At 40.2% G+C, this 26,980-nt stretch overlaps 1 long non-coding RNA gene across 1 annotated transcript; it reads left to right on the top strand.

Annotated features, from left to right (window-relative positions):
* The first annotated feature begins 3,130 nt into the window (after positions 1-3,130).
* On the top strand, positions 3,131-25,820 carry LOC122095238. Its single transcript, XR_006145075.1, has 3 exons — positions 3,131-3,470; positions 17,973-17,979; positions 25,810-25,820. It is a non-coding gene; the product is annotated as an uncharacterized LOC122095238 (long non-coding RNA).
* The last annotated feature ends 1,160 nt before the right edge of the window (positions 25,821-26,980 follow it).

Raw genomic sequence — 26,980 nt, 5'->3', positions numbered from 1 at the left:
ATTGCTGAAGGCTGGCAGGCTGGCAGCGAACCCACAGCCCAATCTGGACACCTAGGTGTTTGAATCCCTGTCATGGCACTTAGAAAGGGCTGGAGAGCCTAATAAACTAATGCCTGTTCATAGGAATACCAGAGGAATGTGATCATGTCATGGTTTGTCAATCAGTCTAACATAAAATTAAACCCAATATTTACAAGATGTCGATTGATTTTAATTTATAGTTTATTACGCATTAAAAGAATACGTGTGTGTGTGTGTGTGTGTGTGTGTGTGTGTGTGTGTGTTTTGTCGGTAGTGGGGCCTGAACTCTGGTCCTGGGAACTCTCCCTCAGCTTTTCAGCTCAGGGCTAATGCTGTACCATTTGAGACACAGCACCATTCCTGGTTTTTTCTGATCATGTGGTGCTGAGGAATCAAACCCAGGGCTTATGCATGCAAGACAAGCACTCTCACAGTGAGCCACTTTCCCAGCCCCTAAAAGAATACTATTGATTAAATAGAATTCTCACTACATACCTGTGAATCACTAGGAAGTTAGTATATGTCATTGAATACTACTAGATAGACATCACTGGAAGTATCTAAATTTCTAAATATATATTTATTTTTATACCACCGTCTGCATAGAAAAGTATTGCTATTTTGGCCAAACCTGAGTCTCGATCCCAGGTCTTGGGATCCACCTGGCATCTGAATGTGATAGAGGCTGCCATGATGACACTCACCCATTCACGAATTGGACCTCCTAGGGCCTCAGTTCAGGCCCCAGCATTGCTAAAAATGTCTTCCTGGAGAAAGATTCCAAGTGTGATACCTGTTTTCCTTTTCTGTGCAAGTGCTGGGTGTCAGGTATGATGTATATAATATGTCTGCAAAGCTCCATGCTATGGAATAGATTTCAATGAATGTAATAAATGTTATAGGTGCACTCACAGTCAGTACATAAATAAATGGTAAGTAAATAAATAAATAATAAAATATAATGAATCATTTCAACAAACACGATATAAACTGAATATATGGATGTAAGTATAAATCATATAATAAACATGTCTATAAATGTTATGTTCTCCAGGACTGGGGCTTGAATTCAGTCCTAGGGAACAGGCCTGAATTCTTGTCTTCAATGGAGGAGATCTTTCTTTTCCTCCACCCCCCTCAGTGCATCAGCGTTACCCAGATCCCAAGATGCATCCCTGCCTGGCAAACAACAAAATGGCACAAAATTCAAGACAATGAGCTTTAGTAATATTATTAATTAATTAATTTATTTTTTGCCATGCACGTGGCTTTAACTCAGGTCGTGGCAATTCTGCCTCAGTTTCCATCACGCTAGGCTGGGATGGTGCAGCCTATGGACCCACAGCCCATCCTGGATCCTAGGCCTCGGGGACTAACAGGAAAACAAAATGAAAACACCACCAAAAAAAAAAAGCATCAAACTACAGAAGGTCAGCAGTTTCTATTTTTCTTCCTTGCACGGTGACCATCCTGAGTCTGAATGACATGGCTGCAACCTGTAGTTCACCTGGCATTGCTGAAGGCTGGCGGGCTGTCAGTGAAGCTGTAGGTCAGTGGACACTAGGCCCTGAGTTTGAATCCTGATCATGCCACTTAAAAGGGGCTGGAGAGTCTAAGAAACTATTGCCTGTCCGTAGGAACACCAGAGAAATGTGATCAATGTCATGGTTGGATGAATAGTCCCTCAAAATGAGTCTAGCATAAAATTAGGCCCAATAATCACAGGACACAGATTGATTTTAATTCATAGTTTTTTATGCATTTAAAGAATATTATTGATTAAATGGAATCCTCACTAAATACATGAGAATCGGTAGGAACGTAGTATATGTCATTGAATACTAGATAGACACCTCTGGCAGTACCTAAATATCTAAATTTATATTTATGTACCACCATCGTCATAGAAAGTTACTGTGATTTTGGCCAAATTTAGGTATTTATATTTATTTATGTACCACCATCGTCACAGAAAGTTACTGCGATTTTAGCCAAACAGGGGCTTGATTCCAGGTCTTGGGATCGACTTGGCAGCTGAATGGACTAGAGGCTATGGTGCTGACACTCACACATTCAAGAATTGGGCCTCTCAGGCTTTCAGATCACGTCCCATCATTGCCAAAAATTTTTTCCTGGTGTAAGATTTCAAGTGTGACACCATTTTTCCTTTTCTGTGCAAGTTCATAACATGTCTGCAAAGTTACATGCTATGGAATAGATTGGAATAAATGTAATAAATATTATGGGTGCACTCACAATTCATAAAATAAATGCTAAATCAATAATAAAACATAATGAATCACTACAACAAACACAAAATAGACTTAATATATAGATGTAAGTATAAATCGTATATTTGACATGTCTATAAATGTTATGAGGTGCTTGAATTGAGTCCTAGGGAAGAGTTTAGTTCATTCATGATTCTCATAGGAAATGATAGGCAAGACGTATGGCACAACAATAATTTTTAATTAAGAGTTCATGAAGTGTGACAATAAGAATCACATTCAGAAATTGGAGTACTGATCCAAGAATCAGTACTCACATGATGTAGAGCACATGGGCAGCAAAGATGGCACTGATAGGGAGTTGAGTGGGCAAAGCCTGATTTGCTTTATGTTCAGTGCATAACTAGACCATGGAATCTTAGGTGCATGATAGGGTGTGACCTTGACAGTGATTGTTTCCTCTCTTCCTCCCCTCCCATGCCACCCACTCTTTTTTGCTTTAAAAATGGCTTGCTCTATGTTAATAAATGAGTTTTCCTGCTTGAGTTGACTCCCCACTGCGTCTGATTGTCTCCTGGACTGAGGGAGGCTGGGGAACGGGCGAGCTGCCGCACTTAGCTAACCTCGGACCCTGTCTGTCTTTCGTGTGATGGAAGAAGACCCAACATCTGGCTCCCAACATGGGGCATGAAAGGAAAAATACTGACAAAGGCTAAGCAGTCTGTCAGGGTAAGTGTAACCCTTAGTATGGGCAATGCTATCTCACAGAAGAAGGAAGAGGAGGCAACATTAGGCCTAGAAGGAGTAAAGGAGGACTTGGGAAGTGAGAAGGAAAAGGAATGGGTCAAATTTCACCTAGAACACACATGTTGCATGACAACATCTACGAAGTGTCAATATCATGCTGCTGCTTCAAAGCCGAAATGGTGAGTGGATGTGAAGTGAAATTAGATTTGGCGGATTAAGCATACGATAAGAAATGTTGTTCCAATTATTACGTGTAGGCAGTGGAAGCCTGTTGCTATGAAGAATGTTGAGCCGTACACGCTGTCTGAAATGGTAAATGAGGTTTCTATGTATTCGGAGGCTTGTAAAACAGTAAAGTAAATTCCTAAAATAATAGTAATGAAAAGGGCTTGAATTATTGGGATTCGGTTACCTTCTATGAGGCTGTGATGGGCTCATGTAATTGATACTCCGGAGGCTAGAAGGACAGAGGTATTGAGTAATGGTACGTCTAGGGGGTTTAATGGAGTGATTCCGGTTGGTGGTCAGCATCCCCCTAGTTCAGGAGTGGGGGCTAGGCTGGAATGGTAAAATGCTCAGAAGAAGCATGCAAAGAAAAACACTTCTGAAATAATAAATAGGACTATACCGTAGCGAAGGCCTTTTTGAACTACAGGGGTGTGGTGGCCTTGAAATGTTCCTTCGCGAATTACGTCTCGTCATCATTGGAATATAGTAAGGACACTAGATAGGATACCCATGAGGAGGAGCGTGACGGATTGATAGTGGAATCATATTACTATTCCTGATGTTAGGAGGAGAGCTGATATAGCTCCAGTTAATGGTCAGGGGCTGGGGTTAACTATATGGAAGGCATGTGTTTGGTGTGTCATTAGGTGTTGTCATGTAGGTATAGGCTTACTAGTAGGGTAAAGACGTAGGCTTGAATAAGGGCTACTGCAAATTCTAGGATTGTTAGAAGTGTGAGGATAATGAATGCTGCCAGCGATCCGATTGGGCTAATAGAATAGATTGCTAAGGCAGCTCCTCCGATTAGGTGAATTAGGAGGTGGCCAGCTGTAATGTTGGCTGTTAGTCGTACGGCGAGGGCTATAGGTTGGATTAATAGGCTGATGGATTCGATGATGATAAGTATTGGGATTAATGGTAATGGAGTTCCTTGTGGTAGAAAGTGGGCTAGTGATGATTTAGTTTTGTATCGGAATCCTAGTAGGACAGTTCCTGCTCATAGCGGGATAGCTATTCCTAGATTTATGGAGAGTTGGGTAGTGGGAGTAAATGAATGAGGTAGGAGGCCTAGAAGGTTTGTGGAGCCAATAAAGATGATAAGGGATGTAAGTAGGAGTGTTCAGGCACGTCCTTTTAGACTGTGCATGCTTATTATTTGCTTAATGATTGCGTTTATGAGTCATGATTGGAAAGTAGTGAGACGATTATTGATTAGTCGTTTTGGTTGTGGAAATAGGATGGATGGGAATATAATGATTGCAATAACGAGGGGTAGGCCTAAGAGTGTAGGGGTAGTGAAAGGGGTGAATAAATTTTCGTTCATTTTAGTTCTCAAGGATTAGATGCTTTGGTGTATAGAAAATTTTTGGTCTGTGGTTGTGGGTGGAAAGTGAAGGTTTTAAATTTTAATTGGAAAATAATGAATAGGGTGAGTGTGGTTCCTATAATGGTAACAAATCATGGTGATGTATCTAATTGTGGCATATCATTATGGGACAATTGGTGTCCTGTCTTTAACTTAAAAGGTTAATGCTTTAATAGCTTCATAATGGGGTCTAAAGTATTGTTGTTGATCATGATTCAAAATATTTAAGTGGGACTATTTCGACGACAATTGGTATGAAACTATGGTTGGAACCGCAAATCTCAGAGCATTGGCCGTAGAATAGTCCTGGTCGTGTAGATGATAGGGTGGCTTGGTTTAGTCGTCCTGGGATAGCATCTGTTTTGATTCCTAGTGAGGGTACTGCTCACGAATGTAGTACATCTTCTGAGGAAACTAGTATGCGGATGGGTAGATCTATTGGGAGGACGACTCGGTTGTCTACTTCTAGGAGACGTAGTTCTCCAGGTTTAAGGTCAGATGTGGCGATTATGTAGGAGTCAAATATAAGGTCGTTGAAGTCGGTATATTCGTAGCTTCAGTATCATTGATGTCTTATGGTCTTTACTGTTAGTGCTGGGTCGTTGATTTCGTCTATTATATAAAGAATGCGAAGGGAGGGTAGAGCAATCATAACTAGGATAACGGCTGGAAGAATTGTTCAGATAGTTTCTACTTCTTGAGCATCCATAGTGCTAGTGTGGGTGAGTTTAGTGGTTAATATCAATGAAATGATATATAGGACTAGGGTGCTAATAAGAAATACGATTATGAGAGTATGGTCATGGAAGTCAGTTAATTCTTCTATGATTGGAGATGAAGCATCTTGAAGTCCTATTTGAAGGGGGTAAGCCATAGAGATATATAAGTATTAGGCTTATAATTTAACTTTGACAAAGTTATGTAATTAATTTTACTAATATCTCATTTTGAGAAAGACATATTGGATATGGGACTGGCTTGAAACCAGTTTTAGGGGGTTCGAATCCTTCCTTGCTTAGTTGGCCGGTTTTACATAGGCTGGTTCTTCGAAGGTGTGGAATGGTGGTGGACATCCATGGATTCATTCAAAGTTTGTTGATGTTATTTGCACTGTTGTTACTTCACGTTTTGATGCGAATGCTTCTCAGATTATGAAAATTATTAGGATTACGGCTGTTAGGGAAATAAATGAACCTATAGATGAAATTGTGTTTCATGTAGTGTAGGCGTCTGGATAGTCGGAGTATCGTCGTGGTATACCTGCTAGTCCTAGGAAATGTTGAGGGAAGAAGGTCATATTTACACCAATAAATATAATGGTGAAGTGTGTTTTAGCTCATATGTCACTTAGTGTATAGCCGGTAAATAGAGGGAATCAGTGAACGAAGCCTCCTATAATGGCAAATACAGCTCCTATAGAAAGAACGTAGTGGAAATGGGCTACTACGTAGTATGTATCGTGAAGTACGATGTCTAGGGATGAGTTTGATAGAACAATTCCGGTTAGTCCACCTACTGTGAATAGGAAAATGAATCCTAGTGCTCATAATATGGCTGGCAATCATTTAATATTTCCTCCGTGGAGAGTAGCTAGTCAGCTGAATACTTTCACTCCTGTTGGGATAGCAATAATTATTGTAGCAGATGTAAAGTAGGCTCGAGTATCTACGTCTATTCCTACTGTAAATATATGGTGTGCTCATACAATGAATCCTAGGAATCCAATAGATATTATGGCTCACACTATGCCTATATATCCGAAGGGTTCTTTTTTTCCTGAATAATATGTAACGATATGTGAGATTATTCCGAATCCGGGAAGAATGAGAATGTAGACTTCTGGATGGCCGAAAAATCAAAATAGGTGTTGGTAAAGTACTGGGTCTCCGCCTCCTGCAGGGTCGAAGAAAGTTGTGTTAAGATTACGATCTGTTAGAAGCATAGTAATTCCTGCAGCTAATACTGGAAGGGATAGTAGAAGAAGGACAGCTGTAATAAGGACAGATCAGACAAATAGGGGTGTCTGATATTGTGATATTGCGGGTGGTTTTATATTAATAATAGTAGTGATGAAGTTAATAGCTCCGAGGATAGATGATACTCCTGCTAAGTGAAGAGAGAAAATTGTCAGGTCGACAGAAGCTCCAGCATGTGCTAGATTTCCTGCTAAAGGTGGGTATACAGTTCATCCTGTTCCGGCTCCGGATTCAATTATGGAAGATGCTAATAGGAGAAGGAATGAAGGTGGTAAGAGTCAGAAGCTTATATTATTTATTCATGGAAAAGCCATGTCGGGTGCGCCGATTATTAGGGGGACTAGTCAGTTTCCGAACCCACCGATTATAATGGGTATTACTATAAAGAAAATTATTACAAATGCGTGGGCAGTAACAATTACATTGTAAAGTTGGTCGTCTCCTAATAGGGAACCAGGTTGACCTAGTTCTGCTCGAATTAGGATGCTTAGTCCTGTTCCTACTATTACAGCTCAAGCACCGAAGATTATATAAAGGGTTCCGATGTCTTTGTGATTAGTTGAGAATAGTCAACGGTTAATGAACATAGGTAGAATGGCTGAGTAAGGCATTAGACTGTAAATCTAACTACAGAGGTTAATTCCTCTTTTTACCAGTGAAGTCCTGAGGTGCATCGCATGTTGAATTGCAAATTCAAAGGAGCAGCTTCAATCCTGCCGGGACTTCTCCCGCCTCCTTTCTTTTTTTAGGCGGGAGAAGTAGATTGAAGCCAGTTGATTAAGGTGTTTAGCTGTTAACTAAAGATTTGTAGGTTAAAATCCTATCAATCTAGAAAGGATTTAGCTTAATTAAAGCTATTGATTTGCGTTCATTAGATGTAGATGGAAGGTCTGCAGTCCTTATGGTCAGAAATTAAGTTTATGGACTTAGAGCTTTGAAGGCTCTTGGTCTAAATTACCCTAAATTTCTATATAATAGTTGTGATTATTGGTGTTAAAGGTAAATAGAAGGATGAAATAATTAATATTGTAGGGATTGTTGTTGGGGCTTTTTGGTTCGGATGGTGTCATTTGAATTTGGTATTGTTGGATAGTGGAAATAGGGTGAGGGAAGTTGAATAAATTAATCGTATGTAAAAGAATAGGTTTAGAAGGGCTATTATTGCTATGGCTAGACTGGTTGTGATTATGTCATTGAAGATTATCTCTTGGATGATCAATCATTTTGGTAGGAAACCGGTGAGGGGAGGTAGACCTCCTAGGGATATTAAGCATAAGAGGGTTGCTAGGGTTATTAGGGGGTGTGAATTTCATGTTGAAGTAAGTGATGAGGTAGTTGTGATGGACAGGGAGTTTAGTGAGATGAAGAGGGTTGTAGTGAGGATAATATAGATGATTAGGTTGAGGATTATTGTAGAGGGGTTGTAGATTATTACTGCTATTATTCAGCCTATATGGGCGATTGATGAATATGCTATGATTTTTCGTAGTTGGGTTTGGTTTAGGCCTCCTCAGCCTCCTAACAAGATTGATAGAATAGCTATGGGGAGGATTAGGTTTTTTTTCTATGAATGGGGAGAGTTGGTAGAAGATTGAGATTGGAGCTAGCTTCTGTCAGGTTAACAGAATTAATCCGGATAGCAGGGGGATGCCTTGGGTAACTTCTGGGACTCACAGGTGGAATGGGGCTAGACCTAACTTTATTGCTAGGGCGATTAGTAATGTTAGGGATGTTAGTGGATTGGGTGGTTGTTGAATATCTCATTGTCCCGAGTGGTGAAAGTTGTTTGTGATAGCGAATATTAGGATTATGGATGCAGTTGCTTGGGTTAAAAAGTATTTTGATGCAGCTTCGGTTGATCGTGGATTTTTATTAATTGTTATGAGTGGAATTATAGATAATATGTTGATCTCTAGATCCACTCATGTGAGTATTCTGTGTGAGCTTGTTATTGCAATGGCAGTGCCTAGAATCATAGTGAATATAATTAGAATAAATGCAATGGTATTAATTAGTATGGGAAGGGTTGGAACCAATGTTTTCGGGGTATGGGTCCGATAGCTTAATTAGCTTACCTTACTAGGATTTGGTGTAATTGGTAGCACGGAGAAATTTGAATTCTCAGGTTAGGTTCGAGTCCTAAAGTTCTAGAAATAAGAGGACTTGAACCTCTATGTTTTACTCTATCAAAGTAGCTCTTTTGTCAGACATATTTCTATAATATTGGAGGGATGCTTGCTGTGGAGATTGGGATAGCAATATACCATATACATAGGGCTAGTGTTAGTGGTAAGAAATTTTTTCATAATAAATGTATTAGTTGGTCGTAACGGAAGCGTGGGTAGGATGCTCGAATTCATAGAAATATTGATGATAGGATTAGTGTTTTGACAGCGAAGTTGCATGAGTGAACACACATGCACCATGGAAGTCAAAACGAGGGGCAAAGTTAGTTCCTCTGATTCAGATGCCCCTGATGGTCATAGGTCCCCTTTTTATTCCCCCAATTGGAGGGGAGGTATGGAACCCTATGCGATCTGTGAGAGATACCTGCAAGACGCGGACACCTACAAACCATCAACAGAGGGGCGGAGTGCTGGGGAAGTAACCTACTAGGAGGTCTACCCTGGAACGGAAGGGCCACCTGAGAGCATGGACCCTAGGCCACAGGATTTGCTTCCCCAAGCGTATCTGGTCAATCTGGCACCAGGAGCAAACAGGCCCTTGGAATGGTATCCATGGGAAGCTAAGGATCTTAAAGAGCTCTGCAACAAGGTGGTGGAAGATGGCCCAAACTCTCCTTGGGCCCAGAGCTTATTACAGGACATTGCTTACCACCCAGGTGTCCCTAAAGCCTGGCCGGATGTGGCTAAAGCCGTCCTCACCAGTTCTCAGTTTATTAAATGTGTGCTTTCTTTAAGGAGGAATGCAGAGGGCAAGTAGAAAATAATTGTCAGGTTCAATCCACGATACCTATTACTTATGCCATGTTAACAAGGACGGGGAAGGGTACTCCACTGGTGTCAAACAGGCAGCAATACCTGGCCCGTACCATGACCAGGTGAGGCAAGCAGGACTGGCTGCGTGGTACAAACTGGATGATGGCCCTACTGAGTCCTCCATAGCAGGAGTGAGGCAAAAACCTGGTGAGCCTCCAGCTGAGTTTGTAGACTGAGTCCAACAGAGCATTCACCACAAGCTGCCAGCAGGGAACCTCTGAGATCAGTTTGTAAAGCTACTGGTCTGGGAAGGGATGAATTCAGACCACTACATGGCCTGTGCGGGATTGAGAGAGCATTCACTGAGCAGATGGGTGGTGACCTCACAGGTTGTGGGGATGCAACAGCACCAGTCCCAATCACTAGCTTTAGCTTTACAGGCTCAGACATCTGCAATGACTGAGGCTAATGCCCAGGCGCTGGCAGCCCAGGGCCGAGGAACCCCAAGATCATTGGGGAGAGGGACTTGCAGGGTGTAGGGGGTAATTTCCCACCCCACCCCCCAGCCGTTTGGCGGGGGGATTGTTGTAAGCAGTCCTTCTTAAAGTGTCTCTCTTGCAAGTCCCTCTCTCTGATGATCAACCCAACAGGTGACCTGGACAGTGATCAGCGCTGACAATGCAGAAATCATCAATAGACCACAAGAGAAGATGTACCTTTGACCTGGAGGCCTGACCTTTATTTTGATTACCACCCTATGTCATTATGTATGGACCATTTAATATTTCTGTAGGAGCAACTTATTTTGTGTTAATTGCTCTAATTGTTCTTTTACTACTTGCTTGTACAACCACCTTTTGTTATGCTTTCCTGTAAACATGTCTAAAATCTGCTCCAGAACAACCCCCACCTCTGGACTCTGAAGTGGTAAAGACTGCTCTCCCATCCCTGGCTAATGCTAAAGGACTGCTAATGACATTGCTTGGCCTGGGAACGCTTTTGCTAATTGTTTTCTATGCCTTACTTGCTTTATACGTGCACTGCAAAACTCTTATGAGCTTAGCCAGCCAGTTACATAAGATCAAGCTCCAAGTGAATAAATTTCCCCCGAGAGGAATCGCAGCCAGAGATGGATAAGAGGGGGTGTCAGTCTGGCCAACCTAAGACAGGGCCTTCAGCTTCGCTCTGAAGAAGTTCCCGATGACAGATCAGGCAGACAAGGCGATCCACCCAACCTAAGATAGGCGGGTTCGCTTCCTTAAACAAAGACAGGGGAGATGCTGGGAGCCATTTGGAGCTTAAAGTAAAGCTCAAAGTCATCTTGACCCCTGTGCTCACTTAAAGGCACGTACAAGGAACTGGCTTACTTAAAAGACACCAGGTGCCCAGTATTGCTCTGCTATGTCTGCAATTGGTTTTAAATTTTCCTTATTTTTCTGCACTATAGTAGAATGGCAGTGTGGGCACCCACGGGGATGCACCATGCCGCATGTGTGGAACTCCCAATACCCAGGGTTCTCCCAGGTTCTGAAGAGGATGACCTTACGAGATACTGACTTTTATATATGCCCAGGAATTAATTGAACTGCTTTGGACATTTCTAACTGTCGTGGGATTGATGTTTATTATTGTCCTAGATGGGGATGTGAGGTAACTGGGACGGCCTCTTGGCTCATGCACAAGGGCCCTCCTTATCCTTGTCTGGCGAATCTCAACACCCAGACTTGCCTCAAACCCCCTGCATGGCCAATGCTATCCTTACCAATGGAATCCTTTTAAAATAACCTTTACAGCGGAGGGGAAAAGATAACTAACTTGGAGGTGGGTCTGCCATTAAAACAAAAAAGAGGGAATCTATAGAGCACATGGGTAGCAAAGATGACACTGAAAGGGAGTGGAGTGGGCAGAGCCCGATTTGCTTCACAGTAAGTAACCAGACCATGGAAGCTTAGGTGCATGATAGGGTGTGACCTTGACAGTGATTGGTTCCTCTTCCTCCCCTCCCATGCCACCCACTCTTTGTTGCTTTAAAAACGGCTTGCTCTGTGTTAATAAACGAGTTTCCCTGCTTGAGTTGACTCCCTGCTGCATCTGATTGTCTCCCAGGATGAGGGAGGCTGGGGAACGGGCGAGTGGCTGCACTTACCTTTCCTAGGACCCTGTCCATCTTTTGTGGGATGAATGAAGACCCGACAACATGGTAGGTGGGATTCTAACACAGCTAGCCACAACTCCTACTCTATCCAAATAGGTATTCAGCTTATGAATGGATGAATATTGTGCCCCACCCCCACTCCGGGGCTCAATCTCAAGTCCCGGGAACCCCCTAGCTCCTTAGTTGCTCACAGGCTGGTATCCTCACCTAGACCCTTTCGCCAAATGGGCCTGCTAAGCTCTGAGTTCAAATCCCAATACTGCCAAAAGATGAAACCTAATGTGAGAAGCCCATCGATCCACCTGTTTTCCTGTCCTGTGAAAGTCCTGGGTCTCAGGGAGGATGGAAAATTCTATATAGGCAACTCTATAACCATAGGAAAAATTTGTTATCAGTTATGTCTGTCATCATACTCAATAAAACACAAATGCATCCATGACTAAGACACACAATAAAAAGAGTAACTACATTGAACTCATGATGCATTCCATACATATATGTAAATAGAGATCCTATGTGTAAAATAGGTGGGTACATTATTTTTTCCAGTGCTGGGGCTTCAATTCAGGACCTGTGACCTGGCCTGATATTGTAGTCTTCAAGGATGGTGAGCTTCCATTTCCCCCAGAGTGTTATAGATTTACCCAGAACTGAGTTGGAATCCCAGCTGTGGCAGAAAAATGGTGCGAGTTCTGAGCCAGGTTTTATTATTATTATTATTATTGCCAAGGAAAGGATTTGAACTCAGTTTGTGGTAACTCTGCCTCAGCTTCAATCACCTCAGGGTGGTGGGCTGCCATGGGCCCATTGCCGATCCTGGGATACTAGGCCCTGAAGTCTTGCAAGAAAACACACACACACACACACAAACACACACACACACACAGAGTATGAGATATATATATATATATATATATATATATATATGTATGTATGTATATATATATATATATGTATATATATATGGAGAGAGAAAGAGAGAGAGAGAGAGAGAGAGGAAAGCCGCGGGATGAATTTTTACATTTTGTTCCTTTCCAAGGTGACCATCCTGGGTCTTAATAACATGCCTACAAAGAGTACTTCACCTTGCATTGGTGAAGGATAGTGGGCTATTGGGGAAGCCATAGGCCCATGCAGCAATGTAGGCCCTGAGTTCGAGTCCTGGTCCTGACATCTACCAATATGTGGAATTCCCAAGATACTCGTTCTTATGCATCGAAATACCAATGGAACGTGAGCAAACTCATGATTAAATGAGAAGTTTCTGAGTGCATCAATAAGTCTAGTCTAAAATTAGATGCAATGATCCTAGGATGCTGATTGATCTTAATGAATAGTCTATTAAGCATGAAAAGAATCCTATTCCTTCAGTGGTGGCATAATAACTACCTAAGAGTTGGTAGGAAAGTAGTTGATATACTTGAATCCTAGGCAGATGTCTCTGGTACTCTATACAAATATATATTTATTGGTATACTACCAGCTGCCTATCCATGTATGGCTATTTTGTCCAGTGCTGTGGCTCAATTACATGGTCTGGGAACTGCCTGGCAGCTTCGTGGGCTAGAGGTTGCCATGTTGACACACCCATTCATGAATTGGGTCTGCTAGGCCCTGAGTTCAGGTCCCAGCACTGCCAACAACTGGATCGTGGAGTAAGAAGTGGAGTGTAACACCTGTTTTCTTTTTCTCTGAGTGTCCTGGGTGTAATACATGAAGGAGAAAATGTATACAAATCTAGATATATGTGATATAATGTCATCAATATAATAAATGGAATGTCTGTTATCACAGTCAATAAAATAAGTGGTAAATAAATGAATAAAACAGAAATACAATAAATAACCACAACAAACAAGATATGGACTGAACATCTATAGGTAGGTACAAATCCTATCTTTACAATGTATATAAATAGTGTGTTTCCCAGGGCTGGGTCATGAATTCAGGCATAGGGAGCAGGCCTGACTTTCTTGTCCTCAAGCATGGTGAACTTCCCTTTCATTCACAGTGCTGCAGAGTTACCCAGACCCTAAATTCAAATCCAAAGCCTTACAGATAAAACGGCACCAATTGCAAGCCAGGGAGTTTTTTGTTTTTGTTTTTTTGTTTTTGTTTTTGCCAAGCAAGGTCTTGAACTCAAATCATGGCAACTCTGCCTCAGCTTCCATCACCCTAGGCTGGGGTGCAGCCAGTGGAACAACAGACGATCCTGGGATCCTAGACCTCCAGGCCTTGCGGGCGGGGGGGGGGGGGGGGGGAATGCACAGAAAATAAGTGGTGGGATGGCCTTTTTAGATTTTGCACCATGACCATCTGGGTCGGAATGACACAGCTCCAAAGGGTACTTCAACTTACATTGCTGAAGGCTGGTGGGCTATTGAGCTATTGGGCCATAGTCCTGCAGGGCAATATAGGGCTAGAGTCGATTCCAAGTCATGTCACTTCTGGATGATGGGAGATCCTAAGAGACTCGTTCCAATTTATAAGAATAACGATGGAATGTTTTAAATGTCATAGTTAAATGAGTTGCTCGTGAATGATACTCGTATAAAATTAGACATCATGTTTCAGTCGTCTGGTTGATTTTATATAATATGAAACATTAAAAGAATACTCTTTTTTTTTTTTTGGTCGGTCGTGGGGCTTGAACTCTGGGCCTGGGCACTGTCCCTCAGCTCTTCAGCTCAAGGCGAGCGCTCTACCACTTGAGCTACAGCGCTACTTCTGGTTTTCTGGTGATTTATTGGAGATAGGAGTCTCACAGTCTTTCCTGCCCGGGGTTGGCTTTGAACTGTGATCATCAGATCTCAGCCTCCTGAGTAGCTAGGATTACAGGCGTGAGCCACCAGCGCCCGGCTAGAATACTCTTTCTTACAGGGATGCAATGATTTCAGGACACCGATTTTCTTAAGAGTTTATTTATTTATTTTTTATTGTGAAAATACTGTACAGAGGGGTTACAATTACACGGGAAAGATAATGAGTACATTTCTTATCAAGCATTGTAGCCTCTTCTTTTGTTTCCCCTTCCCTTTCATTGCCATCCTTCTCCTGTCTCCCCACTCAATCCTCCCCACCCCCCCCTTCCCCACCTCACCCCCTCAACAAAGTTGTAAAATTAGTTTTCAACATAACGACTTGTACATCTCATTGAGGATGAAAACAATAACATTAATTACATGGAGGTATAATAATACCCAAGAATTGTTAGGAATGTAGTCTATATAACTGAATAATGGATAGACATCTCTGGCACTCTATAAAGATATATATTTATTAGCGTACTACCATCTGAGTGTCAATCTGTTCTTATTTTGTCAACCGCTGGGGCTCTATCTCAGGCCCTGGGAACTTCCTGTCAGCTCAATTTGCCCCAGGATGGCATGTTGACACTGACCCATTCATGAATTTGGTTCTGTAGGCCATGAGTTCAGATGCCAGAACTCCCAAACAATGAATCGTGGAGTAAAAAGCTGATGGTGACACATGTTTTCCTTTTCTGTGAAAGTCCTGGGTGTCACATTTGAAGTAGGATACATATGCACACCTATATCCTATGTAATCAACGTAATCAATGTTCTATGTGCCATAATAGACAATAAAATAAACAGTCAATACATGAACAAACAAAAAATAAAATGAATAAATATACTGAACTCAATATGTACATACATATGTCTGTAAATATAAATCATATATTTAAAATGTACGTGAATAGGATTGTATCTAGTGCAGAGGCTCGATTTCAGGCCTAAGGAACAGACTTGAATTTCTTGACTTCAAGGAGGCAAGCCTCTCCTTCCCACACAGTGAAACAGAGTTACCAAGAACATGAGTTCAAATCCCAGTCCTGGCAGAAAAATGGCATCTCTATGCAATATGACACCCAATTCTTAGGTATTTCATTCTGCCTCCATTTAATGAATGTGATTGTTTAAATGCTTAATAAAGTATTAACTAAAATCGATCAGTTTTGTATAATTGTGTATAATTTTATACTGGAATTATTCAAGAACTGCCCATTAAATCATGACATACATCATATTCCATTGGTATTCATATGGATGAAATGAGTTTCTTAGGATCTCCTGCCATCTGGAAGTGGCAGGACCAAGATTCAAACTGTGTGCACCAGCTCCCACCACTTAAACCTGAGGATTGGGAACTCACTGGTCTGTCTAAGAACATCAGCAAGACCAATGATTAGCCAGGCACTACTGGCTGTCAGCAGTCCTCCTTGATACTTACAAGGCTGTGAAAGGAGGGTCATGTTCAAAGTCACCGTAGGCAGGAAAGTCCTTGAGACCACTGTCCAACTTAAGTGGCAACAAAGACACAAGAAGAGATGTGTGTCTCACATTAGCCTTGATCAAATGCAGCTCACAGACTGTGCCCAGATCCTGAGTATAAGGTCCAAGACTAGCAACAAACAGACATGCACAACAATTTGTGCAGCCATCCAGATAAAGCAGGTCACCCTTTTGTCCCCAACTGAATTGGACAGAGTTCCCTGGGAAAGGGTCTGGCAAAGCTGCTGTCATCTTTACTCCGCCCATGCTGCCTGCATCACAGGATTCCAGCCACAACCCCATTCTTTCATGGTTCTTTCTGACCAATGGGATTCAAGAATGCTGGCCACGCCCACATTCCATGCTGCCCTGTAGCACCAGAATTCCCTCTGTTGGTTGACACCTCTACTGGCCATTGAGGAAAGTAGAGGTAGCTGAGTGGTGAGCAAGAGATTCGAGGAAACTTTGGAGTAGGTTAGGATATTGACGCCTAGTCACTGAGTGAGAGAAGAAAGGATTTCCCAGAGCCTGGGAATGTGGCCATCCCATCTTTCCCATCACAGCTCTCAGATGTCTGATACAACAAGATTCCGTGAGAGAGCTGAGGACAAGAACAACTACAAGAACACCAGCAGAAGAATACTCCCATCAGATCTGCAACATTCAACAAAACAAAGAACACGAAAAAGGGAGGGATGCTCAAGACAAACATCATCTTATAAATATGATAGAAACAATTGAATAAAAGGAAAAAAAACAAAAAAATTTGAATACTTATCTTGGGGTTCATTCCACTAATATCAACTTATCTGAACTTTTCTGCTTGACTCAGACATATAATAGATATTGCAAATAAGGGAAACCATGGGACCTATGTTTATTTGGGTCTGGCTTACTTCACTTAATATAATTTTTTTCAACTCTTTCCATTTTCTAACAAATGTGGCAATGTCATTCTTTCTGATGGAGGCATAGAATTCCATTGGGTATATATACCACGTTGTCTTGATCCATTCATCTACTGAGGGGCATCTGGGTTGGTTCCATAACTTAGCTATGGTAAAAAATGCTGCAATAAAAATAGTCGTGTTGGAAACTTTAGTTTGGTCTTGTTTGTGATCATTTGGATAAATGCCCAAAAGTGGGATTGCCGGGTCATAAGGGAACTCTATGTGGAGTCTTTTGAGGAACCTCCATACTACTTTCCAAAGTGGTTGAACAAGTTTACACTCCCACCAACAATGCAGTAAGGTTCCCTTCTGTCCGTATTCCCTCCAGCAGCTGTTGTTATTAGAATTCTTGTTTATAACCATTTTAACTGGAATGAGGTGGTATATCATTGTTGTTTTGATTTGCATTTCTTTTATGGCTAGAGAGCTTGAGCATATTTTCATGTGTCTATTGGCCATCCTTCTTTCTCTTCAGAGAAGTTTCTCTTTAAGTCTTTAGCACAGTTATTTATTGGGCAATTGTTTGTTTGAAGATTTGTTTTGTGGGGATTTAAAATTTTAAGTTCCAGGTATATTTTAGATATGAGACCCTTGTCTGTTGTATGCCTAGTGAAAAATCTTCTCCCAATCCGTGGGCTTTCTATTGATTTTTCTAGCTTTATCTTTTGCCATGCAGAAGCTCTGAAATTTCATGCAATGTCAATTTTCCACCCTTTCTTTCATTTGTTGTGTTTGTGGGTCTTTATTAAAAAAATTTCGGCCTGCACCAAGGAGGCTTAGGGTTTCTCCTACTCCATTCTATAATGTTTTCAGAGTATCTGCTTTGACTCTGAGGTCTTTGATCCATTTATAGTTGATTCTGGTGCAAGTTGATATATAAGGATCTAGCTTTAGTTTTCCACAAGTAGTTAACCAATTTTGCCAGCACAATTTACTGAAGAGACTGTTTTTCTTCCATTCTATTTTTGTTAGCTCTCTTATTGAAAATTAGATGGCTACAGGTCTTTAGGTTCATTTCTGGGTTTTCAAGTCTATTCAATTGGTCCTGCAGTCTGCTCTTGTGCCAGTACCACTGTTCTTTCTGTTAAAGATTGTTATTGTTATTCGGGGTCTTTTATTGTTCTATATCAATTTTTGGATTGAGTCTTCTATTTCCCTGAAGAATGAAATTGGAATATTGATAGGTATCACATTGAATTTGTAGATAGCCTTGGGAAGTATTGCCATTTTCACGATGTAGATTTTTCCAATCCAGGAGCATCGGAGTTTTTGCCACATTCTAAGTTCTGTTTTGATTTCGTTTTTCAGGTTTTTAAAGTTTTCATCATAGATGTCCTTCACTTGTTTGGTTAATTCCTAGGTATTTTATTTTTTGTGGAGCTATTACGAATGGAGTTGCTTTCCTGATTTCAGCTACACTTTTCTCATTGTTGGCATATAGAAAAGCCATTGATTTTTGAAGGCTAATTTTATACCCTGATACTTTACGAAAGTTTTGAATCACCTTGAAGAATTTGAGAGCAGAATCCATGGGATTCTTTAAATGCAAGATCATGTCATCTGCAAAGAGGGAAAGTTTTACTTTCTTTTTCCCTATTTGGAACCCCTTGATGTTTGTATCTTTTATTATTGCTGTCGTTAAGCATTCCAATACTGGATTGAAGAGCAATGAAGTGAGTAGGCATCCTTGTCTCGTTCCTGAGTTTAGAGGACATGGCGTTAATTTTTCAACATTGAGCATAATACTGGCTAGAGGTTTTAATATACAGTCTTTATTTTATTGAAGAAGGTTCCATGGATACCTAGTCTTTGCAGAACCTTCATCACAAAGGGGTGTTGGATCTTGTCAAATGTTTTCTCTGCATCTATTGAGATAACGATGTGGTTCTTATTCTTGCTCTTGTTGATGTGATGAATTATGTTATTTGATTTGCGTATTTCGAACCAGCATTTCATCCCTGAAATGAATCCTGTTTGATTGTGGCATATGATTTTTTGGATGAATTGTTGAAGTTGATTGGCCAAAATTTTGTTGAGAAGTTTTGCATCAATGTTCATCAAAGAAGTGGGTCTATAGTTCTCTTTCTTTGATGAGTCCCTGCCTGATTTTGGGATGAGGGTTATTATAGCTTCATAGGATGAATTTGGTAGTGAACTTTCTCTTTCAATTCCATTTAAAATTTGAAAGAGTATTGGTGTGTGTTCTGCTTTGAATTCCTTGTAGAACTCTGCTGTAAAACCATGCGGTCCTGGGCTTTTCTTAGATGGGAGGTCTCATTGCTGTTTCTATTTCAATGCTTGATATGGGCTAGTTAAGATGGTTTAACTCATCTTGATTTAGTTTTGGCATGTTGATATTTGCTAGGAAAAGGTCCATTTCTGCCAAGTTCTCAGACATATTAGCATAAATGTTTGAGAAGTATTCCCTTATAATGTTCTGAATCTTGTTTGTTTCTGTGGTGATATTTCCATTCTCATCTCTGAGTTTATTTATTAGGGTGTATTCTCTTCTTTTTCTGATAAGATTTGCTGGGGGTCTATTTATTTTGTTGATTTTTTAGAAGAACCATCTCTTTGTTTTGTTGATTCTTTCTATTTTTTATTCTAATTCATTTAATTCTGATTTAATTTTAATTATTTCTTTCCTTCTACAAGATTGGGGTTCATCTTGCTCTTTTTCAAGGAGGCTCAGCTGTCTCATTAAATTGTTAATTTCGGATCTTTCGAATTTATTGATGTAAGAACTCAAAGATATAACTTGCCTGTGAGTACTGCCTTTGCTGTGTCCCAGAGGAGCTAGTAGTTTGTGTGCTCATTTATGTCGAATACCTTGAGCACATGAATTTCGTTTCTAATCTCTTCCATGACCTTCTGGTGGTTCAACAGTGTGTTGTTCAGCCTCCATATGTTACAGGACTTTCTTTGGTGGCTTTTGGTGTTGAGTTCTAATTTTTTTCCCTTGTGATCTGAGAGAATGCAAGGTTTTACTACAGTGTTCCTGAATTTGGAAAAGTTTGCTTTGGGACCTAAAATGTAGTCTATTTTGGAAAATGTTCCATGTGCTGCTGTGAAGAACGTGTATTCTGATGATACTGGGTGAAATATTTGGTAGGTGTCTGTTAAATGTAGTTGCTCTATGCAGTTGTTTATATCTCCGGTTTCTCTGTTGAGTTTTTGCCAAGTTGATCTATCTAGTGGGGATAGTCGTGTATTAAAGTCCCTGACAATTAATGTATTTGGATCTAAATGAGATTTGAGAGAAAGTAGTGTTTTTTGCATAAATTTGGATGATCCATTGTTTGGCGAATAGAGATTTAGAGTTGTAATAACCTCCTGAAGTAGAGATCCCTTAATTAGTATTGAGAGACCTTCTTTATCTCCTCTAACTAATTTTAATTTGAAGTCTATTTTATCTGATATCCGTATTGCAACTCCTGCCTGTTTATAGGGAGCTGTTTGCTTGGTAGATTTTGTTCCAGCCTTTCACATTCAAAATGTGTTGTTTTTATGGACAAGGTGGGATTCCTGAAGGCAATAGGTAGAAGGATCTTCCTTTTTAATCCAACTAGTCTACGTCCCTTAATTGGAGAGTTAAGCCCATTAATGTAAAGAGATAGGACTTAGAGGTATTTGGGAGTTCCTGCCATTTTATTCACCTTCTTTAAGGCTGCCGCAACTGAGTACTTCCTATGGTTCTTGGATTCTCACCTTGGGTGCGGTTTCTTGGTGTTTATTGTGGTCTTGTGGGTTTTCTATGTGTAGGACATCTTTAGGTGTCTTTGTAGAGCTGGTTTGGTGGAGATATATTGTTCCAATTTTTCTTTACTATGGAAGTTTTTTATTTGACCTTCGGATATGAAGGAGAGTTTAACTGTGTACAGTATTCTTGGTTGATAGTTGCTTGTCTTTAGGGGATGGTATACATCATTCCAGGCTTTTCTTGCTTTAATTTTCTCTGCTGAGAAATCTGAGGTGATTCTCATTGGTTTCCCTTTATAGGTTATTGATCTTTTCTCCTTGACAGCCTTAAAGATTTTTTTCTTGGTCTGAATTGATCCTGTGCGGATAATAATTTGACGGTAGGATGTCCTGTTCTGGTCTGGTCTATTTGGAGTTCTAAAAGCTTCTTGTATTTGAATAGCCCTGTCTTTTTACATGTTTGGGAAGTTCTCTGCTAGGATCTTGTTAAACAAATTTCCTAGACCATTAACTTCTGTCTCTATGTGTTCCTCTACACCCATTATCCTCAGATTAGGCCTTCTGATGGTGTTTTCCAAATAGATTTGAGGAGATATATCATATTTCTAGGATTTGTCTTGGATGGTTTTATGTTCTTTCTCTATAATATCTAGGCTGTATTCAATCCCTGAGATTCGATCTTCTGCATGGTCTAACCTACTGTCAAGACTTTCTACTTCGTTTTTTATTATTTCTTCTAATTGGTTGACTTTGATGACTTCAAATTCTTTGTTGGAACTTTGTTCTAGATCTTGTAAGAACTTCTTTACTTCCTTACTTTGGTGCTCAGTGTTTATTCTCAAATCACTTAGTTGATTGGTTATGGTCTCCTAGGACTCGCATTCCTTCTGTTGTTTTCCAATGAGCATTCCCTTTGCTGTCTCACTGATTTCTTTCAGCTCTCTGTTTCTGTATTCCACTAATGCCTCCATTGATCTTTGTCTGTTCTCATCCCGATCTCTCAGTTCCTGTATTTCTCTTTGATTAGCATCCCCACGTTTACACATTTCCTGAATTTCTCTTTGAGTGTCCTCAGCCTGTTCACGCCATTCCTGACTTTCTCTTTGTCTGTGCTCAGCCAGCTCACGTAATTGCTGTCTATCTCTTTGACTGATCTCAACCTGCTCACACAATTCCTTTATTTCTCTTTGAGTGTTCTCAATCTGCTCATGAAATTCCTGTATAATCTTTGAGTAGCTTCCTCAAGCTAATGCTTCTCCTGTATTGATCTTTGGTTTGCCTCCTCTTTCTCCCTATCATGCTCACATTGAGACTTTTCCAGGTTTTAACTCTTTTCATTTAGCATGTTTACCTGTAGTGTTTGTAGAGCTTTTTGAGAACTCTCCTCTGGATTATTCATTATCTCTTTTCTCCCCTGATTGTCATGAATGGGAGTTGAGAACCCCTTGCTTGACATTTTTCTTGTGTTTTTCCGGCTTGTTCTGCCCATTTAGGATGAGAATAACACGTTTTTTGCTAGAACACTATTTTAAGGTAAGCATAAACCAAAGTCCGTAGTTGCACAGTCAAAAGTCTGCAGATACAATCTGGTTCAAGAGATACAATCTATTGAACATCAAACAACTATGTCTTTATGGCCTAAGAACAGCAAAGGAGAATTTGGCAACCAGAAATTATTAGGTTTAGGTAAAATTTGGGGAACAATAGGATTGGAGGGATGTGGGAAGGTGAGGGAGAGTGGAATTAACCGTTTCCTCATTTCAAAGAGGGAAATTGATTGGAGAGAATGATAGCAGCTACAGAAAAAATATTAAGAAAAAAAAGAAAAAGGAAAAAAGACAAGAAAAAAATGGAAAAACACAAATTTAATATTAAAAAATGAAACCCTTAAAAACTGCGAGTTTGAAGAAGTAGTATTCAGAGAAGAATGGGGATGGGATGAAAGGAGGGGAGGCATAGAAAAGAGACATGAAAAACGAAAAATAAAGATGTTTTAAAATATTATATGGGTATAAATAGGTAATACTGCTATTAAAGAATTTATCTCTAAGAGGTTTTGAATTGAGTAATAAATTTCTGGATTAAGTATGTACACGATGTAGGATAAGATCTAATAATCAATGACGGGTATATTTGAGGTTGACCACAACAGAAATTAAGTCATGCAGAAACGAATAAAAGAGAAGTGGAAAGAATGAGAACAGAAAGAAAGAAAGAAAGAAAGAAAGAAAGAAAGAAAGAAAGAAAGAAAGAAAGAAAGAAAGAAAGAAAGAAAGAAAGAAGGAAAGAAAGAAAGAAAGAAAGAAAGAAAGAAAGAAAGGGAACAAAAGTTCAGTAGAGATTAAAAAATAAGCACACACCCATATTCACCTAAAATAAAAATTATATGAGGAAGAAAACAATAAACAATAAAAACAAAAATTAAAAAAACAAAAAATTAAAAATAACGTACAAAAACAAAAAGAAAGTTCTTTCATTTTTTTTTTGTGGGCTGGGGGATAGGAAGATTCTGTATTTCCCTTGTGTCAGTAACCAGACTCTTGGTGGAGTCCCTGGTCGGCTTGTGGTGTTTGGTTTTCCTGTGGCTTGATTTGTTACTTAAGGCAGTTTGTTTGGGCAAGCCGAAAAATGCTCTGCTTTGTGATCCTCCTCTCAGGCTAGTTCAGTGGGAGAGGGATCTGTTCTGAGTATTGCAAAAGAGGGAGATGTCTGTTTTCTCTTGTTTGGAGATGCTTTGATGAGGTTAGGTTCTGGGTAGAGTTGAGGCCTTTCAGCAAACAGTAGCTTTTCCCTGAGGGGCTAGCTTCTGAGACACTCACAGAGCACAGCCTGCAGCCTTTCTCAGAGTTTATGTTTACTGAATTTCAATAGAATGTCTAAGCTGCTTTAGGGAGGCACAGGCTCTGGCTCTGTTTACCCAGTGAAGAAAGCCACTCCCAGGGGGCAGATTTACTCTGCCTGGGGTGGGTGACTTTTTCCTGGGTGGAGTTGAACCTGGCAGGTCTGGGCAGGTTCATGTGACCTGCCAAATAGCTGTCTTGTTTTCTCCCAAGGCCTGAATTGGAACTGGCAACTCAGCCAAGCCTTTGTCAGTATCAAAGATGGAGATCTCCAGTAATGGGGTGGGGCATGAATGCCTTCCCTCCTCTGATCCCTAAGAAGGAGTGAGGATGTCAGGCTTCTACTCCACGCTGCCGGAGTCTTGGTTCCTGGGTCGTCTCTGGTCTGCGATCTGCAGTGTGAAGATATCTGCTCCTTGTCAGTTCTTGCTGGTGTTGAGTAGAATCAGCTTGCCCGCTGCATCTGGTGCCTTTGTCCCAGACCCTCTGTGTTGCAGGTATGACGGCTCCGGGCACTGCCGCTGCTGCTGCTGCTGCCACAAGGCAAAGAGACACATCTGAGCACTTGCCAGGAGCGGCAAGTGCTCAGATGTGTCTCTTTGCCTTGATTTTCCCTCTCTGGCAAAACTCTCTGTACTGTGATGGCACACTTGGTGTAATTCTCTGGCCTAGTACTGTTCACTGGAACACTAAAACTGCTTTTTTATGCTAGAGCTTGTTTAGCCTCCAGCTTCTTCTCCGCCATCTTCCTGACCTTATCTTGAGGCTTATTTTATATTCCTGACATTTTTTCTACAGTTGTAGTTAATTTTTCATGATGGGCTAAGTGTATTATATTGGATATATGAAAGTAAACTGAATGCTTATCCCATTAATCCTTTGCCACTTGTCTAATACCAATATAAATTATCCATGTGTTTGATTTAATGAAAAAAACAACAGATATAAGCAAGATAAACCAGTCTGTTGTAGACAAGTATTTTCACCTTTATTTTGAAAGTTGGTCCTTTTTTTCACTACAGAATATTCTTGAGAAAATGTGCTCCAGGCTCTACAACTGAAGAATATTATGGTTTGATCTATTATAAGAGAAGGAAGGAAGGGGAACCTTCCTTCCAAATGTTTGATTCCAGGAATGTGATATGCTTTATGGTGCCTGCTTGGAAATGAACAATTTTCACAGTCAACCTTGGAACGCCATCTTGATAGACAACTTCTGTAAGTGGTTACAAAGCATTATTGATGGCTTTGCAAGGATGCCTGATTGCCTCATTGTGGGACAATTAAAACAGGAATTTAGTAAGCTGCTCTTTGTATCTTTAGAAAAACCCATCGACTCTAGGCCAGGGGATCACAGGGGCCAAGAGAAACTACTACCTTGAATAGTAATCCTCGACCTCTAAAACACACACACACACATGCACACACACACACACACACACACACACACTAACAAATACACAAAAAGCACACCAGTAAGCACAGCCAGGCAGGGTTGCTATCACAGCCTAAATGAAATCAGGCAAAAAACAGAAGCTGAGAGACATTTAGCTGATAACTAAAATATTTTTTATGAGACAAACTCAAATGTGACTCCAGAGAGAGAGTCAGAAAGACTGATCAGAGACACTAAAATTGGTCACACAAAGATTGGAAAGTAGAATGCCTTGTAGAACAAATAAATCATAGAAAGCCTTTGCATGTAATAACAAGACAGCAGATCAAATTCCAGAAATGCACATTTTCTTAGTAGTCAGCTTAATCAACTATCAATACAAATCTTTGAATTCTTAAATATTTGACCATATGTGGGAGAAGGCTGAAGAGAAAGAAAATGTCATCATTCTCTTAGGAGGTCCAATATCACATTAATAAGTAATCTAGCAGAGATTTGTAATAAAAAGAAAACACAATTCTTCCAAATGAGGGTTTTATTTCTTTTGATGTAAAAGTTCTTAAATTAGGTGCTAGCAATTACCACACAATTGATCCAGTCCCTCAGCTGAGTTGATATTGACTGCAGTATTCCCACATGAAGGAAAAGAGAAAATTTACAAATGTCTGATGAAATGAGTTAAAGGTGAAGTGTTCTAATAATAGTATCTGTGGTTTAGACACAGGTGAAGAGGGCGATTTTCTTTTCTAATAATCCCCCATTTTTACCTGGTGCCAGTGGCTCAAAGCTATAATCCTAGCTACTCAGGGAGCTGAGATCTGAGGACTTCATTTCAAAGACAGCCTGGGCAAGAAAGCCCTGAAACTCTTATTTCCATTTAACCCCCAGAAAACCAGAAGAGGCACTTTCACTCAAGAGGTAGAGCACTCACCTTGAGTTGAAGAGTTCAGGGACAGTTCCCAAGCCCAGACTTCAAGCACCTCGAACAACAACAACAAATCCCATTTCATGGACTGCCTACATCTTCTCCTAACATTCAACAAAGGAGCCATTTTATCCCCCACTACCTTTAAGTAGTAAACTAGCTACTGGAAATAGATTGATTTGGTATCTTATATCAAACTGTTCATATTTGCGGAAACAAACACCAGCAGTGGTAAATTTTTTCCAGTCCTTCAACTCTGGGCCTGGGCCCTGAACATGGATATACTGGTAGCTTTCATGTGAGGCTGTTTGTTATTGATTGGATTACTGCCCCTGAGGGAAATTACTGGGTCTTAAGGGAGATATAGGTTTAGTCTTTTCAGGAAACTCCGTACTGCATTCCACAATAGTTGAACCAGTTTAATTTCCCACGAACAGTGTAATAGAGTTCCAAATTGTCCAGCATTTGCTAGTCTTAGTTTTCTTGGTAATGGCCATATTAACTGGGACGAGGTAGAATCTGTCTTGTTTACTTATAGATTTGTATGCACCTTCTAGTTTCAATAAATGAATGAATCCATGAAACCTATATTGCTCTGTGTCTGCATTCCTTTCTCTTTTCTATTAATATAATTTTCCCAAACTTTTTATTTTCCTTACCACTGGTGAAAAGTCATCTTTCTGATGGGTGAATATAATCCCATTGTGTGTGTGTGTGTGTGTGTGTGTGTGTGTGTGTGTGTGTGTGTGTGTGTGTGTGTGTGTAAGATGACTATAGGCACATGAATTCATTTCTAAGCATTCTGTATCATCTGAAATTTTGTAATTCCGTATTAAAGTTGGATTGCTTTCTCTACTGCATGGAAGAATATTGTTAGGATTTTGATGAGTATTGCATTGCAAAATTGGGGGAAATATTGCAATGTTTAAAATGTTAATTCTTCTAACCAGGAACATTGAAAGACTTTCTATTTCCTTGAATCTCCTTCAATTTCCCTTTGTATATTTTTAAAGTTTTCACATATAGGTCCTTCACAATTTTAATTTAATTAATTCCTAGTTTTGTTGTTGTTGTTTTGTTCTGTGTAGATTTAATTTGTTTTTGAGGCTAATACATATAGGTTGTATTTTGAATTTCAGCGTGGATCTTCCCATTGTTGGTAACAGAAAAACTACTGATTCTTGTGGTTTTTATACCCAGCTACATTGCTGAAGG

This window comes from Dipodomys spectabilis, unplaced genomic scaffold (assembly GCF_019054845.1).
Source record: "Dipodomys spectabilis isolate Male_0828 unplaced genomic scaffold, ASM1905484v1 ptg000341l, whole genome shotgun sequence".
Taxonomy (NCBI): domain Eukaryota; kingdom Metazoa; phylum Chordata; class Mammalia; order Rodentia; family Heteromyidae; genus Dipodomys; species Dipodomys spectabilis.
This window is presented reverse-complemented; position numbering and strand designations above follow the sequence as displayed.